This window comes from Pelodiscus sinensis, chromosome 22, assembly GCF_052426305.1.
Source record: "Pelodiscus sinensis isolate ZL-2025 chromosome 22, ASM5242630v1, whole genome shotgun sequence".
Classification (NCBI taxonomy): domain Eukaryota; kingdom Metazoa; phylum Chordata; order Testudines; family Trionychidae; genus Pelodiscus; species Pelodiscus sinensis.
Genome location: NC_143073.1, coordinates 11,105,986 through 11,125,114, shown reverse-complemented (window position 1 = coordinate 11,125,114; position 19,129 = coordinate 11,105,986).

Genomic DNA, 19,129 nt, shown 5'->3' with positions numbered 1-19,129 from the left:
ATTGACTACTTTTTTTGGTTTGGGCTCCCACCTGTGGGCCGTGTGTTGAGCCCTGCGTAATCCCAAGCTGCACTGCAGGCCGCAAACAAACCGACTGCAGGCTGCATGCGGCCCATAGTCTGCATGTTTAGTAGCCCTGCACTTAACGGTCTTTAGACTTCTTGAAACTAAACCAAAACCATAACCAACTGGTTTTAAAAAAATCAAGAAAGTAATTAGCTCTAGGGGCTACCCAGTTTATTGCACCTAATATAGCACATATGATTACCTCCCCTGCGGATAGGTGGAGTGCATGTACATTCAATGCAAGGAGCTCCTGGCCCTCAGAAATCGTGTATGGGCTTTGGAGACCAGGGTGGCTGAACTGGAGGATCTAAGGGAGGCAGAGAGGGATGTAAATAAGACTTTTTGGGACATAGCCCCTGTGCTGTTGAGGGTGAAAGGCTTGGGGAAGGAGAATACCTGAATGGAGTAGAGGGAAATGAGCCCATAGTTAGGAGGAACCGTTCTTCCACATGAAGTTGTGGTATCTTCTTGCACTGAGGATGCCTCTCCGGAGGAGGGAACTCCAGTCATTAGGAAAAGGCAGGGGTTAGCAGTGGGGGATTTGATCATTCAAAGCATAGAAAGCTGGGTTTGCGATGACTAGGAAAACCATATGATGACTTGCTTGCCAGGTTGCGGCTATCTCAAGACATCGAGATAGACTTATGTGCAGTGCTGGGGAGGAGCCAGTGGTCGTGGTGCATGTAGGTACCAGTGACATAGGGAAGGACAGGCGAGAGGTTCTGGAGGTCAAATGTAAGCTGCAAGGTAAGAGACTGAAATCCAGGACCTGCATCGTGGCTTTGTCTGAAATGCTTCCACTTCCACTTGGAAGGCCAAGTAGACAGGCAGAACTGCAGGGACTCAATGAGTGGATGAGATGATGGTGTAGGGAGGAGGGGCTTAGCTATATTAGGAACAGAGGAAACTTTTGGGAAAGGGGGAGTCTATACAGGCAGGATGGGCTCCACCTAAGCCAAAATGGAACCAGATGGCTGCCACTTAACATTAAAAAGGTCGTGGAGCAGTTGTTAAACTAAGGGCAAGGGGAAAGCTGTCGGGTGCAGCGGTGCACGTGGATGGGGCAGAGACATTCCGGAGGGTAGGTTATACACGCTACATTGGGTCCAATTAACTGAGCCCATGCTCCCTGCACTGCAGCGCCCCCTGCTGAGCCCTTGCCTCACTCCTGCTGCCCACCCCCCTCCTCCTGCTGAGCCCCCATCTCACTCCCTGCTGCCCAGCACCCACATGTTCCTAGCCAGCCCCCTGTAGCACAACATCCCCTCCAAAGTTCTGACCCTGCACAGAGCCCCCTGCTGACTGCCCCACACAACTCCCCCCCCCGACACACAGCTTCCCTGTGAGTTCCCACCCAGCTCCCTAACACAGAGTCCCCCACCTCTTATCCAGCTCCCTAAAGCACAGTGCCCCGTCTTCTCCCCTGCCCTGCTCCCTGCAGTACAACACCCCTAGCACCTGGCGGGAGCATGTGGGAGGAGTACTGCCTGTGAGGGGAAGGGCCCCCTTCAGACTCACACTGCCTGCACCATGTAGACATTGCTTGTTTGTCCCAGGTGGTCTGGGAAGATCCCAGCTCTGGGCAGGCCAGCCCCAGAATCGGGGTGGAGGGGAGGAGGTTGGATGTCATAGCTGTGACTCCCTCTTGGACCCATCCTGTGGCCCCTAAAAGCCCCCTTGGCCACAGGGATGTAGGGTGGGAGACGCTCTCCACACTCAACCAGTGTGTCCCTGCCACTGAGCCAGCTGGCTCCTGGGCATGCAGCAGAGAGGCGAGCTCAGAGAGCCTGCTATCAGCCAGCAGAGGGGGAGAGCAGGGCTGGGTTCAGATGGAGGGCTGCCCCCTCTGCAATCAGTCACTTGACAGGCTAGGGACGATAGCTGGGGGCCAGGCAGAGTCAGGACTATAAATCTCTGTAGAGTTGGGGGAAGAGGGTGATGCTACCAGCTTCCTCCCCCCTCCCCGCAGCCGCATTGCTCCTGCTCCGCTAAGTGCATGTGTGTGTGTTGGGGGGGGGGGGGTTAATGGCAAAATGAGCAGGGTCCTGAGGCGTGAGGTCATGCCTGGCTCAGGAGAGGCAGCTGTGTTTAATGGTTAATGCAGAGGGCCAGGAGCCAGGGTGCCTGGGTTCTGTTTCTGGCTTTGGGTGTGAAGTGAGTTCTTGGGGTGGGGGCTGGAAGGCAGGACTCCTGGGTCCTATTTCCAGGCTGCGAGGTGCCAGAAGAGTTATTCACAGACACACACGCACCCCGGCCTCTGTCTCCAGCTGGGGCTGAAGGCTGCAGAATGGAGCAAATTTTCCCGCTTGTGGGGAGCTATGCAGCCTCCCCCCACCTCTCTGCCGCGACAGGGTGCTTGGCTCTGGTTCCTTCCCCTCCCAGCATTCCCGCTGTGCAGACTGAGGGCTGCTGACTCCAGCAAACCCAAAATAGAGAGTCCTAGAGCGAGGAAGGCAAGGCGGTGGGGGGGGGGGCTCCTAAGGAGGCTGAGAGCTTCTGGGCACCGCTCGGGTTTCACTTGCAGGGGGTTAAATATCCATTGGGGTTAAAAATAAGGAGGCCCAGACTCAGGGTCATTCGAAACCAGGGCCAGCTCCTGGGAGCTGGGCATTGGGGTGGGGGCGCTGCCAGGGGCCCTGGAGGAAGGAGCGAGGTATTAAGGAGGAGCTGCCAAGCTGAAGGGAGCAAGAAGGGCTCACCCCATCCTTCTCTCCATGGAGACCCCATCTGGCTTCGAACAGATTCAGTGCTTATCCCCAAACAGATTCCTCCCACCCCCAATCCTCCCGCCCCCTACCTCCCCCAGTCCCCTGTGACTTCCACCATCCCTCCTGATTCCTCTGGCCACCTCCAGAACTAAGTCCACGAGTCCCACATGTGGTTCTAGCCACGCGTGGCCTCGATGTGGACCACAGGTGCTCTTTGGCTCACACAAGCTCAGAGCAACAGGTGCTGACTGCAGGCAGGACACATCTCAAATTCACGCATGTAATCACTGGCAACGGCGTGTCCATAACATGGGGCACCTGTGAGCCATGTGTGACCCATGTCGAGGTCACGTGTCCAGCAACGGCGCAAGCATGTGACATGAGCCATGTAGGTGAATCCACATGAGACATGCCGGTGCCACATTTCAAAGACATGTATCATCTGCAGGAAGGGTATTAGGGGCACATCGTTGCCATGCATCTGACACATGGGCCACATGTGAGTCCCGGATTATCCACACTAGGGATGTTAAGGACTCATCAACTAGTCAACTAGTTGATTCCCCACCCCCTCTTGCTGCCTCTATGATATAGAAGCACTGCAGCAAAGGGGGGAAAGGGGTACTTCAAAGCAGTAGCACCACACAGCTGAGCCAGGGATCAGCTGTGCAGCAGGTGCCCCTTTGAAACGCCGCCTCCATGAATTTCAAAGGGGCAGCCGTGGAGCCTGGGGTCAGCTGAGGATATCCATGCAGCATTTCCCCAGAACCTGGGGTCAGCTGGGGAGTCTCCATCTGACCCTAGGTTCCAGGAAAGTGCCGCGCGGAACTTTGTATCTATCTATCTATCTATCTATCTATCTATCTATCTATCTATCTATCTATCTATCTAAAATTATTGTATTATTCTCACAACAAATGTCTGACTGACCATTATTATTTTATCAACACCGATTGGTTAATAACACAGTAAAAGCACCCCGATTGGTTAATGATTTAGACTGGTTAAAAATAATCGTGTCAGAGTTTTCATACCATGTTCTGCAAAGAGCTGCAGGAGCCACATCAGAGAACCAGTCTGTGGCGTGCCCTGGAGCTAGACAGAATGAGTCCCTGGAGATGGGTGGGCGCCTCTGCAGTAGGGATGTAAGTGACTAGTCGATAAGCATATGCTTATCGCAGGGCTACTCAACACGTGGCCCGTGGGCCACATGCAGCCCGCGGCCTGTTTGTTTGTGGCCCGCGGTACAGTTTGGGTTTACGTAGGGTTCAACACATGGCCCCGGGTGGGATCCTTTGAACATGGCCTCCACTGGGAACAGGCTCCATAATGGTCAATAGAATGGTCTTCTGTTGAGATGCGTTTTAGTAGTTCAATTCCTGGACTGTCATTGCTCAGTAAAAGTGCGGTCATATGGGTGGAAATTGGGTGAATATTGCATTTGATTTATATCAGCAGAACTGACATAATTGGGGCCTGCAGGTTGTGTAGTCTTGCCTTAATCTTTGTATTCATGCCCGTCAGTGTGAAAGAAGCTATTTGCATATATTTGCATATATATTTGCCTGTACATGCAACCACACTAAAGTTGCGGCCCTTGGCAGGTGCTGTGAGTATCACTGTGGCCCCCGAGGCTTCCAAAGTTGAGTAGCCCTGGCTTATCGGGTAGTCGAGTAGTGACTCGACTAGTCTCTCCCAACCTCCCACTTGCTGCCCCTGTCAGCTGCCTATTGCAAGCAGGTTCCCTCCAGCACCGTCTCCGCGGGGGGAGGAGAGGACAGGGGAGGCAGAGCCATAGAGGGGGGACAGCTGATTCCCAGCTCACATGCAGTCCCCCCTGCTGTGCCCCTACCTTTTACATGTATTAAGAACCTGACGGCTCTAAATACATTTAAAAGGCTGAGCCACAGCGGGGTTAGCTCCCAGGGCGGAGAGCTAACCCCGCTGCAGCTCTGCAGTTCCCCCCTTATCGACTAATCGATTAGCTGATTAAACACCATTGAACATCCCAACTCTGCACGGAGAAAGAGACGAGACAGGGCGGGATTCCAGAGGGGGGATCTGGAGCAGTCTGGGGTGGCCAGCAGGAGCTGTGGGAGCCCAGGCAGGCAGGGGTAAAGGAAGGGGCTGAAGTGTGGATGTGACTGAGAGTGTGTGTTGGGGGGTGAGCAGCCCGTTTTCCCCCTCCAGATACCTCCTCCTCCCTGGTAGGGCTCCCCCCTCTCCCTTCACCCCGGCACCACTTGTGGTGCCCAGCAGAGCAGGGCCCATTGTGGGGAGATGGGCTGGAGGGGAGGATGGGCTGGAGGGGAGGACCCCGAATGGAGCAGGGTCCAGGAGTTTCCCCCTAGAGGGCAAAGCAGCTTCTGTCACGGGCACTGGCTCTGTCCAGGTTCCTCCAGCTACTCCAAAGTGGCACTGACCCTCCATTCCCTGCCAGCCTGGCCCTCACCCACATACCCATGCTCCCTGCCTATTAGCGTGGCACAGGGATAAGCAGCCCTGGCCTCTTTCCAGCCACAGACACCTAGTAAAATCCCAGGGACTCAGTAGTAGAGGTGGACATAGAACCCAGGAGTCCTGACCCCAGCCCCTCCCCCTGTTCTAACCCCTAGACCCCACTCTCCTCCCAGTTCCAGACCCCAGGAGTCTTGATTCCCCACCCCTTTCTCCTCCAGTAGTTTTTACAGCACAGACTCAGCTCGACAGCAGCTGTGCCCTGCTCTCAGAAGCAAATATCCCCGTGCAAACAAGGTCTGAATCATGCTTCCATTACAGCCATCTGGAATGGGAGAGAAATCCTGGGTGTGCTTATGTAAATACCGTTTGCCCCCGCTTTGCTTAGATGTGTTAAATAATCGGCTGTTGCAACGGTGTTTTGCTCACTGTAATCAGCTTGGCTGGGGTTGGGTCACAAATTGTGTTAATACTAATTGCAATGTCTGTAATTATTGGGGGAATGCAAAAGAAGGAAGTCTGTGCTTAACCTGGCACAAAGGAGGGAAACACTCTCAGCTTAATGAATACGATTCTGGGCATGTGCATGTAAATACAGTTCACTCAGTTTGCTTAGGCCTGCTAGATATTCAACTGCTACAATGGCGTTTTGCCCCTGTAACCAATTTGACTGCTGTGGGGTCACAAATTGTGTTAGCACTAAATGCAGGAATTGTGAGATATGGTCACCAAGGCTTGCCGTTATGGCGGGAGTGCAGACAAGTCAGACTGGCTGTGTCTACATTGGCCCCTATTCCGTAATAGGGATGCTAATGTAGCACTTGGGAATAGGCAAATCCGCAGGGGATTTAAATATCCCCCACGGGATTTGCATTTTCATGGCTGCCGCTTTTTTCCGGCTTGTAGATAAGCCGGAGAAAAGCACCAGTCTGGACGCGATCCTCCGGAAAATAAGCTCTTATCTACAAGCTGGAAAAAGCGGCAGCCATGAAAATGCAAATCCCACGGGGGATATTTAAATCCCGCGGATTTGCCTATTCCCAAGGGCTACATTAGCATCCCTATTACGGAATAGGGGCCAATGTAGACATAGCCACTGGCTACGTCTACACTGGCCCCTCTTCCGGAAGGGGCATGTAAATTTCACTAGTCGTCGTAGGGAAATCCGCGGGGGATTTAAATATCCCCCGCGGCATTTAAATAAAAATGTCCGCCGCTTTTTTCCGGCTTTTAAGAAAGCCGGAAAAGAGCGTCTAGACTGGCCCCGATCCTCCGGAAAAAGTGCCCTTTTCCGGAGGCTCTTATTCCTACTTTGAAGTAGGAATAAGAGCCTCCGGAAAAGGGCACTTTTTCCGGAGGATCGGGGCCAGTCTAGACGCTCTTTTCCGGCTTTTTTAAAAGCCGGAAAAAAGCGGCGGACATTTTTATTTAAATGCCGCGGGGGATATTTAAATCCCCCGCGGATTTCCCTACGACGACTAGTGAAATTTACATGCCCCTTCCGGAAGAGGGGCCAGTGTAGACGTAGCCACTGTGTGTAACTCAGCTCAAAAGGAGAGACACTGTCAGTGTAAAGAACCTTGGATGGACAAGGGCTCCCCTGCTGAAGCTCTGTGAGACAAAGAGCCAGTGAGATTGTGGATGATGAGTAAGATGTTGTCTGGGCCGCATCTCTAGGCCTGCCCTGAGCAAGGGTAGTGACTGTGAGTGGGGTACAGAGATGTGTTGGGTATGTGAAGGGGGCATTTACATTACTGGACTTAAAAACCTGAGAGGAAAAAAACATTGCTCAACCGACTTGGAGTGGGACTGTTACTCATGGCTTTGGTTATGAACTTTGTGGGGGTTTCCCAAATTCCTGCCACATTACTTGCCTCTCTTTTATTAAAACTTGCTTTTCTACACTCAGACTCTGTGTTTGTGAGGGGTGTTGTGTGAATTTCCCAGGTTACTGGCTGGGGGCTCAGAGGCACCCGGGGTTTTGACTCAAGCCAGCTCTGTGCTGGGTGGATGGAGAGGAACCCCTAGATATTGAACCCAGCCCTGACTGCTGGCGGAGCTACCTGGCGGGAGGATTACACTCATTAAACTGAGCAATCAAATCAGAATCTGAGACTGCTCAGCCTTGGACCACCGCCCCTCTGTCTCTGCTCTGTTCTGGGGAGGGGACGGGGCAGGCCACAGCGATGCCTGAGGGGCATGTGGCAGTGCTGACAGCACACACAGCACAGCCTCCGCACTCGGCACCGCTGAGATCCAGGCTGGTCATACAGTGGGTGGCACGAACTGCTCCTGAGGGAACAGACCTGGGCCCCCGAGACTGTGGCTGGTGCTCACTTCCCTGGGGCCTGTTCACCTTCACAGCAGACTAGGGGGCAAAGCCACAGACAGATGGGGGGACCGGGGACATGTGACCCCCCTTGGGAATCTGCCAGTTCCTGGATAGCTTGGGCCGCTCCACAGGGGAAGGCACTTCACGTAGTTAGGTAGGTGCATACGAGGGAAGGAGGGATGGCCCAATGGCCAGTCAGGGTTACCAGAGGTGAATGGATGGATGGGTGGCCAAACAGGGTACCAGGGGTGAGTGGGTAGGTGGAGATGAATGGTTGGATGGATGGATGGATGGATGGATGGATGGATGGCCAAACAGGGATGACAGGGGTTTGATGGATGGATGGATGGATGGATGGCGAAACAAGGTACCGGGGGTGGGTGGCTGGATTGTCAGTCAGGGCTACGCGGCATAGATCTAGTTCCTGGTGGATGTGTGTCCAAGTTGCCTAAACCAGCACGGACCGGTCCCTTGCAGGCAGGCTCCGCCAAGCACCTGGGGTCAGCCCCTGGGTCGTGTTTGCACGAGCCTTTGCTAGGAATCCACCATGACTGTTTGAGCCAAGGGCTATTGCCTCGGGCTATCTCCTCAGCACCAGCAATGATAGGAGTGCTCAGAGCAGTGTGGGCTGGGATCTATTCTTGGCTCAGCCCCTGCCCTGCCTCAGTTTCCCCTCTCACCAAGTGCCTATTCACCAGTGAGGTCTACAGAGCAGGGCCTGAGTGTCTGTACAAGGCCCTGGGGCCTCTAGAGGCTCCTGTAATGCAGTTTAGAATCCCCGTAACAGAGACAGCCCCACCAGGTCTGGGTGACTCCAGCGCTGCCTTTCTATTGAGCTCGTTCAGCTGTGGGGTCCAATCACATGCCACCAGCCTGCAGAGCTACCCAGCAGGGCGCTGACCAACCGCAGGGGCTCCGCAGCACAACCCGGCCCCGTGCGCACCCACCCACAGTCCTCGGCGGTGAGGGTCGTGACACCTCCAGGCCTCTTCGCAATCCACGTTTCTCTCGCTCTGGGGGGATCCCAAAGTGCCTTCCGGACACCAGTGAGCTCCATAAGCAGCCCCCAGCCCTTCCACCCACAGCTCTCTGGGTCTTCCACAGAAGGGGGGTGCGTAGGGTCAACCCCCTAAAAGGCACATCCCCTCCCAGGAAGGGACTGGTTTGAGACCATCCGACCCACAAGGAGAAAGCCAAGAATAGAACCCAGGTATCCTGATGTGCAGTCCCCACACTCACTAAGCCAGAGTCCCTCTTGGATCACTGAATAGCACCTACAGGTTGAAATGAATGGAGATGCCTATCTCCTAGGACTGGAAGGGACCTTGAAGGTCATCAAGTCCAGTCCCCTGCCTTCATAGCAGGACCAAGTACCATCCCTGACAGATTTTGCCCCAGATCCCTAAATGGCCTTCTCAAGGATTGAACTCACAACCCTGGGTTTAGCAGGCCAATCGCTCAAACAACCAAGCTGACCCCACCCTTAGATCCCCCTTTCCCTCCCCAAACCTGGAACAGAACCCAGAAGTTCTGACTCCTGGTTAAATTACTAGATTCCTTCCCTCTATGGGACTCCCTCACTTGGGCCCAAGGTGGCTAATTGTGGCAGAACCAGAGGGTGCCCCTGGAGTGTCCTCTCTCTTGGGCGGTCCGGCTGCTCTCCAGAGGTGTCCATCTCCTGGTTGGCTCAGCAGTCAGATGACACGTGGGGGGGCAGGTGGCTGAGGCTCAGCCATGTTCCTGCACGAGGCCTGTGATTTACAGCCTCTCCCCCAGATGTGGGGCTGCTGCAGCGATGGGGAGGCAGCCAGGAGGGCTGCATCCCTGGCTTGGCTGTCACGGCAGGGCCCGCTGCCCATGACACGCACCTGGGGCGGAAGCAGGTGCAGTAGCTCAGCATGCCCCTGCCTCCAGCCAGAGGGCAGAGACACCCCCTAGGAGGCCAGGGGAAATGCTGCTCAGCCCTGCTTGGGAGTCCAGCCCCCAGCCCCTCTAATCTCCATGGGGCAGTGGGGGGATGGAGGAGACAGCTTCCGTCAAGTTTCCTCTGGGGCAGGCTGCCCACCCCAGACACAATGACTCTCACAATCATCAGACTCCCACCGCAGCTTCCAGGCCTCTGCCCTTGGCAAATGTAACATGAGCCCAGCACAGAAATGCAGACACTTCTGGGGTGGAGCACAATGGTTTGGGAGAATACCGAGTCCAACAGCTGGGGCCTTGGAGGTGGAGCTTGGGCAGGACATCGCTGGAGATATTTAAGAGCCGGTTAGATAGGGATGGTCTAGACCAGGGGTGGGGACCCCTTTTTGGCCCAGGGGCCACTGGCCCACAGAAAAGTCAGTCGGGGGCCGCACACACGGGAGAAGCAAAAAAACCCCAAACCAAAGCCAAAAAAGCCTGGTTCCTGCCTGAGAAAGAGAGAGACTCCGCACATTCCCCTCGCACACCAGAGCCCAGACTAGTGGATTCTGCGTGCTCCAGCCTTGCAATGGAGCAGTGGAGGAGCTGGAGCGCCAGCGGGGGCTTCCCAATACTGGGGGTGGCCCTGAGCCTTGGGGGCCAGATCCAGGCAAGCCAGGGGCCACATCCAACCCCTGGGCCTGAGGTTCCCCACCCCTGATCTAGACCCCGCTTGGCCCTGCCTTAAGGGCAGGGGACTGGACTTGTTGCCCTCTCAAGGTCCGGTCCAGTGCGAGTGTTCTATGATTCTACAATTCGTGTTCACAGCCCTAACTCTTGGGCAAGGAACCATGGGGCCGTCTCTCACATTGGTGGCTCATCTGGAAGATCTTAGCCCAGCCCTCCCCCCCCTTGATCCTCCCAGCACAAGAGCCCTGAGTTGGTGCTGAGATGGAAAAACACCCCCTCCCCCTTGACAGCAACCACAGCCTGAAGTGTCTCCACCGTCCATGTGCTTGTGTCTATAGGGAGTCCATACAGCCCATAACAGCCCAGAGCCCAGCCTGGGTCTGCTCAGCTTACTGCCCAGCATCGAGAGCCATGGCAGCAGAGCCCGAACCAGAGTAGGGTTCCCACCACCAAGCCGATCCGGCTCCCTTTCTTGAAGGGAGCCTTGGGCCCATGCAGGGGCACAGAGCTGACAGCGCCCATGCAGCCGGGGAACAGAGCCATGTAACGCCCAAGGAACGAGCGGGGTCTCTGCCCTCCCCAGGCTGGAGCACGCCCACAAGATCTCTGCACCGCAAGCCCCTGCCGTCCCTCTCGGCATGCCTGGCCGCCGCTGCCCAGCTAAGCTGCAGGGTGATCTGGTTACGCCTTCCCGCCGGCATGTGCTGACCTCAGAAGCAAAGCAGATTCCCACCGACTCCCTGGAGCTTTTCCAAGGGGCAGTAGAGTCCAAGAATCCTTCCCAGGCCCCTGGCCAGCCACAAGCTGCCCAGCTTGGATAAAGCATAAGCGGAGGGAGGGGAGTGGGGACGAGTGGTCAGAGCAGAGATTTCTGGGCCCCCACCCAGCCGCAGCTTTGCTCCTTTCCCAAGACCAGTTCCTGCACTGGCGTCACCCTGCTTGGCCTGCTGACTTCAGCAGAGCTGCCCTGGCCACATCCTGGCAGCATCCTCTGGGGTACGGAGACATCCTGCTTCCCAGGCCATGCAAACCACAGGAGGATCCTTGTTCCACTGTGATCCCCATGGGTCAGGTCTGCTCACAAGAGGGCCAGAGTCTGTACAAGTCCCGCTGAAGTCACTGGAGCCCTGGGCCATGAGCAGTGTTCCCTCTAATTTTTTTCCATCCATGTGCAGAATACATTTTATTATGTGCACCGAGGCATGTGTGGATGTGCACCATCAGTAGAAACACATGCTGCCAGCTGTGGGCAGCTGAATCTCTCCTGGGTGGCTGCCCAAGTGCACAGCTTAGAAGGAATAATGGCCCTGAGCTCTTCTTGGAATCAGATGGAACTGGAGAGTTCAGAGATGCATCCAAGCTCTCACCCAGTAGAGCATCTGAGGTGGTCTGTGTCTCTTGGCTGGGCCAGCAGCCCAGAGGAGATGGGGATGGGTGTTTTAGGATGCCCGGGATGGAGAGGTGGCCTGATGGTCTCATGAAATCTGTGGCCTCTTGGGGGGCTTAGATGAAACCTTCCGCCTTGTGGAGGAGCCAAGGTGAGCATTGCGGGTTTGCTCTGAGTGGTCCTTCCAGGCCAGACGTCTGCTCCCCGGGCTCCCTGTGGACAGTTTGTCCTGTGGCGGTTGCCATCTGCTGACACCACCCCATTGTGCTATGTGAGTACAAAAAGCCCTGAACTTTCCTCCAAACCATGAACTGAGCTGGGAGCGTCCACCCCAACACTTGATCTACCCCTCCCCTCCCCTCCGAATCTTCCCCCAAACTTCCACCTAGACCAGGGGTGGGCAATAATTTTTGACTGGGGGCCACTTCAGAAATTTTTGAAGTAGCCCCAGGCTGCCCTGGAAGAGGCAGGGCCAGGACACTTCCATGTTTCCCCACCCTCAGACCCTCGTTGGTCTGGGGGTGGGGGAGCACATGAAGTCTTTGCCCCAGCCACACCCCACAGAGGCTATGTCTAGACTGCAAGCCTCTTTCGAAAGAGAGCGTCTAGACTCTTTCGAAAAAGCGGCTTGCTTTTTCGAAAGAAAGCATCCAGTGAGTCTGGATGCTCTCTTTCGAAGAAGCCCTATTTACATTGAAGAACGCCTTCTTTCGAAGAGGAACTTTCGAAAGAAGGCGTTCTTCCTCGTAAATTGAGGTTTACCGCCATCGAAAGAAAAGCCGCGTTCTTTCGAAAGAACGCGGCTTGAGTCTGGACGCAGGGGAAGTTTTTTCGGGAAAAGGCTACTTTTCCCGAAAAAACCCCTGAGTCTGGACAGCCAGAGAGAATCACCAGCTATTCGGAACAGCTGGCGGTTCCGTCTCGGTGCCCCTGCCCTGAAACTTCGCACGCTCCCCTCCGCCCCTCTGGCCAGTCAGGACTTGGGGACTGGGAGAGCATGCAAAGTCTCCTCCCACCCTGCAAGGAGCACATGGCACTTAGAAGCACAGGGCGGGAGGAGATTTCGTGCGCTCCCCTCCACCCCCAAGCCCTGATTGGCCGGGGGCCAGAGGGGCGTGTGAAATCTCTTGCTCCCCGCCCTCGGGCGCATGGGGCTTAGAGTCAACCGCCAGGGTTGCGTGTAAGTGCCATGCGCTCTCCAGTCCCTAGGCCCAGATCAGCCTGGATCCAGCCCACGGAGGCCCTGAGCCCCTGACCCCCCAAACCTGCATCCCAAACTCTGCACAGCTCCTGTCTGCCCCCCAGTTGCCCTTCCCATCCCTTGCGAGCCTTCACCCCAAACTCTGAGCTTTCTCCTGTCACCCTTCATCTCCTCCCTCCCGCCCCCCAAGCGTAGCCTGCCTCTGAAGGGAAGGCAGGAGGGCAGAATTCGATCCTTAGCCCTGGAGGCTGGAATCCTGGGGAGACCACCTGGATGCAGGCTGTGTGGGCAGCAGCAGGCCCACTACCAGCCTGTCAGCCCTGCCCTGGAAAGAGCCCCGAAATTCAGTGTCCGTGGCCCACTCTGCCTCTGGCCTCTCTAGCCACACAGGGGCCTGAGACACTCGTGACACTCCAGCGCCCAAGGAGCCAGCAGGCGGGAACAATGGTCGGCCCCCACCCTGGGGCTGGATCCGGGCAGTGCCGGGCGTCATCTCCCATCACTAATCCCGTGAGCGATACTGTGCCAGCTGCCCCCTGCCCGGCCCCCCCACGATGGCCTGACTTGGGTTACGAATCACTTCACCTTTGACCCCGATTGCCGCTGCTTTTTTTTTTTGTCAGCAATCCCAGCTGTTACCCGAGATGATGGGGACGCATGTGTCAAAATATTCGAACCCCCCGGACACACTCACCTCGCTCCTTCCCCTCCCGCCCCGGCCCCATTCTTGCTGGCTCTGCAAGGCCACAGCGTGGGGGCTGTACTCAGAGGGAGAGCAGGGATGTTGGAAGCATCCCCGGCTGATCAGTCAATCAGAAAGAAATGACCAGAGCTGTCCCCAAGCCACAGGGCCACCTGGTCAAACTTGGGCCAGCAAACTGGGACAGCCAATGCACTGACCCCCCAGGGCAAGGTGGGCTGTGCCAGAGGCTTGTCTGTTTTGAAGGCGGGGCGAGGTCAATTTCCAATCTTCTTTAGCCAGGGTCAAGCCGGAGACACCCAGGCTACGTCTACACATCTTCCCTCTTCTGCAAAAGACTATGCAAATGAAGCACAGACTCATGGAGTGTCCCCCTCCCCCTAAAAATTATTGCCCACCCCGGTCTTGGCTGTAGGCAGCAGGACCCTTCTCCCCAGCGGCAGCCCCCAGGCAGGGTTACGATGCCCCTCCAAGTCTGGCCTGTGAGGACTCTTCTCTGGTAACGTCTGCCTGCCCTGGACCTCTGACCCGGGCCCCCCCCGGCTCTGCCCCGCTCCTCCCCATGTCCAGCTGCTCCCTGCATCCAGCTCCAGTCCTAGCTCCACTCTCTGCTGCACCGTGTCTCTGGCTCCCTCTGGCTGGCACCGCTCTGCTCTGGCCCCTGGTCTCTCCTTAGCTCTGCCCCACTCTGTCTGACCCAGACAAATACAGGGGATGCCTTCCCCCTATCCCCCGCCGCCTCTGCCTCCTGACCCCTCATTGGCCGGCCTGCCCTGTCAATCAGGCTCACCGGGAGCACCGGCCTCTCCCCATTGGTCCGGGAGACTGTCAGTCTCTGGGTCCTGATTCTTCATCAAACCTTCCCCTTCCTTTTGGTACTGGGGCCAGCCAGCCAACGCCTCCCACCCCAGTGTTAGCAAGGGGCCCACGGTCCCCTTGCACTCGGGCGGGAAGGCGCTGCCCACAAAAGGGAAGTCAGGGATGGGAAGCTGATTCAGCTCTGGTCAGTGTGGGGGGACACTCGATTGTCCCTGGGGTACATAGGCGAGCGCAGCACATTTCATTAGCAGCACACTTCAAATGAAGTGCGGATTAGCATATTACGTGCTTCATTTGCATAATTAATTAGGAGCCATTTTTGTGCAAGAGGTGTTTGCACAAGAGCTGTTCTTCCTGAAAAAATGAGGACGAACGGCTCTTGCGCAAAAGAGTTTTTTTGTGAAAAAAGGTAGATGGTGCGTAGATGGTGCCTTTTTCTGCAAAAACGGCTCCTAATTATGCAAATGAAGTGAGTAATATGCCACCCCACACTTCATTTGCATAGGCTTTTTGCAGAAGAGGGAAGCTGTGTAGATGTAGCCCCAGTGTCTGGGTACGTCTAAACTACATGCCTCCGTCGACGGAGGCATGTAGATTAGCCAGATCGGCAGAGGGAAATGAAGCCGCGATTAAAATAATCGCGGCTTCATTTAAATTTAAATGGCTGCCCCGCTCTGCCGATCAGCTGTTTGTCGGCAGATCGGGGCAGTCTGGACGCGACGCGCCGACAAAGAAGCCTTTCTTGATCGGCACAAGTAAACCTGGTTTCACGAGGCATACCTGTGCCGATCAAGAAAGGCTTCTTTGTCGGCGCGTCGCGTCCAGACTGCCCCGATCTGCCGACAAACAGCTGATCGGCAGAGCGGGGCAGCCATTTAAATTTAAATGAAGCCGCGATTATTTTAATCGTGGCTTCATTTCCCTCTGCCGATCTGGCTAATCTACATGCCTCTGTCGACGGAGGCATGTAGTCTAGACACACCCTCTGTAATGGGGTCAGAGCCAGGTTCTGATGTTACCCCAGGGACAATCGAGTGTCCCCCCAGATACACACTGACCAGAGCTGGGCCTGGTGATTTAAAATCAGCTTCCCATCCCTGACTTCCCTTTTGTGGGCAGCGCCTTCCCACCCCGGTGCAAGGGGACCATGGGCCCCTTGCTAACACTGGGATGGGAGGCGTTGGCTGGCTGGCCCCAGTACCAAAAGGAAGGGAAAGGTTTGATGAGGAATCAGGACCCAGAGACTGACAGTATCCGGGACCAATGGGGAGAGGACGGTGCTCCCGGTGAGCCTGATTGACAGGGCGGGCAAGCCAATGAGGGGTCAGGAGGCAGAGGCGGCGGGGGGTAGGGGGAAGGCATCCCCTGGATTTGTCTGGGTCAGACAGAGTGGGGCAGAGCTAAGGAGAGAGCAGGGACCAGAGCAGAGCGGTGCCAGTCAGAGGGAGCCAGAGACACGGTGCAGCAGAGAGTGGAGCTAGGACTGGAGCTGGATGCAGGGAGCAGCTGGACGTGGGGAGGAGCGGGGCAGAGCCGGGGGGGCCCGGGTCAGAGGTCCAGGGCAGGCAGACGTTACCAGAGAAGAGTCCTCACAGGCCAGACTTGGAGGGGCATCGTAACCCTGCCTGGGGGCTGCCGCTGGGGAGAAGGGTCCTGCTGCCTACAGCCAAGAGTGGGGTGGGCAATAATTTTTTTGGGGGGGGCACTCTATGAATTTGGAAAGCAGTCAAGGGCCGCACTCGTCCATGATATTAATGGAGGATGTGCGGGGTCTGGGACGGAGTGCGGAAGGGAGCTTGGGGTAAGGGATTGGGATGCAGAACAGGCTGTGGCATCTGGGAGGGCATTTGGCTGACGGAGGGGATTGTGACCTGGGGCAGGAGAGGCTGGGTGCAGGAGGGGGCTGTGACCTGAGGCTCCTCTGGATGCGGCCCTCGAGCCGTATTGTGCCTGACCCTGGCCTAGAGCATGTGGCCACTAGGGATGTTAACAAGCATGTATTTGTGTAACATGTAAACGCTGATTTTTTTTTAGCCATTGCATGTTTGCGTGTGGGGGGAGGCAGCTCTGTGGGAGCTGGGATGCTCAGGGAGCCTGCTCGAATGCTGGTCCCCATCTCCCCTGCTGCTGCCTAGGTATATTAGAGGCAGCAACGTGGGGGTGGGGGATAGGCAGCTCCTCAGGAGCTGGTGCTCATGGGAAGTCGGCCTGTGGGGGCATGTCTACACTGGGGAGTTATTCAAAATAATTCCCCTTATTTTGAAATAACAAGGCGGGCGTCCACACTGCCACGCTCGTTATTGTGACATCATAACTCCTGCTTGCGAAGAGGAATAAGCTTATTTCGAAATAGTTATTTCAGGAGTTCTTATTTCGAAATAACCTGGTAGCGTAGACATAGTTAGAAAGCCTCTGTAGGAGGCAGCAGGGAGCGGGAGGGGGAGGCGGCTCTGTGGGAGCCAGCACATGTGGGAAGCAAGCTTAATAGCCAACTCCCCATGGGCACCGGCTCCATTAGGTTTAACCGATGAGCCCAAGCTTATCGGTTAATCATGTAAACGGGTATATGCTAACATCCCTCGTGGCTACCACCAGAGCGAGTGTCCTATCCTCAGCATAGCCAGGGCCTGAAAAGGGGGCCTGGGACCTACCAGGAACAGACTGTGAACTGCCTGGACTTCCCTGAGAGAGGGATGTGAACAACTAGTCGACTTTCCAATAAGCAAATGGTTATGGGATAGTTAACAGGCTAGTTGACTAGTCGCTTCCCCTCCCTCTTGCTGCCGCTATCAGAAAGAGGCAGCAAGGGGGGAGAAGTGCAGGAGGTGCTTCAAATTGGCAGCTCTGCATGGAGCCCGGGGCCAGACCCTGGGCTCCATGCGGCGCTGCCTCTTTGAAACACCGTGTGCAGCCCGGGGCCAGCTGGGGGCTGCACGCAGTGTTTCAAAGCAGCAGCACCACGTGGAGCCCGGGGTCAGCTGCAGACTCAAAGTCCTCAGCTGACCCCGGGCTCCATGCGACGCTGCCACTTTGAAACTCTGCAGGGAGCACAGGGCCAGAGGGGGACTGCTTGGGTCCCCCTCTGGCCCCATGGCCTGCGCCCATTGCTACACTTCAAAGGCGGAGGCGTCCTTATCGACTAATTGAATAGTCGATGCAAATTGCATTGACTTTTCAATTAGCCCATTAATCTAAATGTAACGTCCCTACCCTGAGACACCGAGTGATGCCCCCTGCCGCAGAGCTGGGTGACGTGTTTTCTTTTCACCCTTCCCGGTTTTTCCTGTTTAAAAGTGCTGGCTGTTTCATGAATTGCATTTGCTCTGAACTGTGTGGAATGATCAGTGGGCCTAGGGAGCATCCTGAAGTGGGGACCCCCAGCCCCTGTCCTAGGTGACCACAAAAAGGTGGGGGGGTTGAACACCCCCCCCCAGGAATCCTGGGGCCCAGCCTTGTTGTGGTTACCAGGCCTCTGCCACACAGGGGAGTGGGAGGGGAGCCCTTGAGGGCAGGGAGCCCTGTGAGTAAAGGAAGTGGGAACAGGGAGTCGGTTCCTTTCGCTATCCCATTTCACCGGGCTCATGGGGTGTGTCTAGACTACATGGCTCCATCGACGGAAAGTTCCCCTCACCTGTGGGACCATTTCTGCACATACACCTGCAAAGCACCAAGCCCCTTCGGTTTCTTAACCCCCATCTCCCACGGAGCTCTGGGCGGGGTGTCCTTGACTTTAGTGGGAGCAGGATTCGACCACAAACACCCCCCTCACCAACCCTTCCACTCCTCTGCCTCCCGCTGCTCTAACTCTGCCTGGGCCACACTCCCCAAGCTACGGGCTCTTTGCACACGGGGGTCTCGGCCCCACTGCAGACTCAGGGGCAGGCTCCAATGTTCTAATCCAATTTGGAACACCCCCAGCGGGTGGGAGCAGGGGCAACAGGGCCGGAACCCCCTAGGCAGCGGGTGCAGAACCCCCAGCACCCTCAAATCCCCCAGTGATTCCTACAGCTTAGTGAGAGGTGCTGGGGTAAGGGACCGAGACCTGGCTGCAGCGGCTGTTCAGTTTCCCTGTGCTAAGAGAACACCCAGGGGGCCGAGTCACACCCTCTGAGGTTAGAAAATTCATGAAGGTTGCTCAGGCGACCTTAATTCAGCCCCCTTGTGCGTGTGCATGACGCCGCCATCATTAATTACCAAATCGCCTGCTAGTTTTGCCCCAGCATCCCTGCCTGGTTCAGGGTGCTGCAGGGATGGGGATCACAGAAGGCAAGCTGTCCCATCGTTGTTTTTATCTTCTCCAGGCCGTGCGGCGTGAGATATTATTTACCGCACGCCGTCCCAACCCTGCTCTGAATACAGACGCATTTATTTCCACTGGTGTTTTTGCTATGGCAGTTCATCGTTGTTTCCTCCCGCCACATCGGTCTGAGAGTCCTGACATGTCCCTGGGAAGGGGGGGGTCTAATTTCCCTCCTTTTACTGGTGGTGAATGAGCGCAGAGCGATGTTCAGATCCAAACCCTGCACTCGTTTTGCAGGCTCCACTTGGGCTGTCCATCGGGAGGGCTCTGAACGCTCCCTCAGCTTGTCCCACATGGCTGCTGCCGGGCAATCAATCCACAGGCTGGCGGGATTATTTGAAAGTGCTCGCGCTCTTGTTGAATAGACAGAATCTCTTCCCGGGGTTGTCCGGAGCCCATGGCCTGGAAACCTGGCAGCGAAGGCTCCGTGTCTCCGTTACCCCCGCTGGTGTAGCACGTGGCGAGGATGAAGGACCCAGGCAGGCGCTGGAGACAATGATCGGAGATGATTAGAGACCGAACCACTCCCACAACCCCCCCCCCCCCACTCTCTGCCATCTTCCCCTT